At 43.8% G+C, this 633-nt stretch overlaps 1 protein-coding gene across 10 annotated transcripts in view; it reads left to right on the forward strand.

Annotated features, from left to right (window-relative positions):
- MSI2 (musashi RNA binding protein 2) overlaps positions 1-38 on the forward strand; it is a 379,910-nt gene extending 379,872 nt beyond the window's left edge. For all 10 annotated transcript variants that reach the window (XR_010384428.1, XM_064494960.1, XM_064494953.1 and 7 more), the window contains one exon: positions 1-38. This exon is cut by the window's left edge and continues 5,142 nt beyond it. The gene's annotated coding sequence lies outside the window, so the exon portion shown is untranslated.
- Positions 39-633: the final 595 nt, after the last annotated feature.

The raw sequence follows: 633 nt of genomic DNA on the forward strand, positions 1-633 counted from the left end.
CTGACAAAAAATAAATAAAATAAATAAACTGTTTTGAACAGAGTTGTTTGGTGTTCTTTCACGTGAGGAGGACGGATGGAGTGGGGGGAGCTGTTGTTTGGATTGGAGGGGTGGTATCACCAGTCACACCTGCCTCCTCTCTCCCCTAACATTGATTGTAGGGCCTCCAACAGTGCAGAAGCCCTTTCCCTGTCCCCAGGGAGCTTGTGGGACTATTTTTTATGAAGCAGTAAGAGAGCATTGCAGTGGAAGAGCAGGCAGAGAGCACCTCAGATCCTGTGGGTGAGAAGGAAGTAAGCAACAATGGTCCTGCGAGATCGTAGGGCCCAGGTGGTGGAAGTGTGCAGAAGGAGCTAAGTAACTCTCTGGGTGGCTGGCCTGCGGGAGAAGGCAACGAACCAAATTCCATGACTCTTGAATAGGGGTCTGAAGGTCATGAAAAAGAGAAAGAAGAAACATCATTAAAATAAATACAAGCATAGTAAGCAAAGTAAGGAGTCTGATCAAGGGAATCCATCATTATCTAATAATTGAGAATGGATGGACTGAATTTTCTACCATTACAAAAAACAGAAAAACAAAACTTAGAAAAAGAAAGCCCATTATGTGCTGTTATGGAAACTCACTTAAATG

This window comes from Camelus dromedarius, chromosome 16, assembly GCF_036321535.1.
Source record: "Camelus dromedarius isolate mCamDro1 chromosome 16, mCamDro1.pat, whole genome shotgun sequence".
NCBI lineage: Eukaryota > Metazoa > Chordata > Mammalia > Artiodactyla > Camelidae > Camelus > Camelus dromedarius.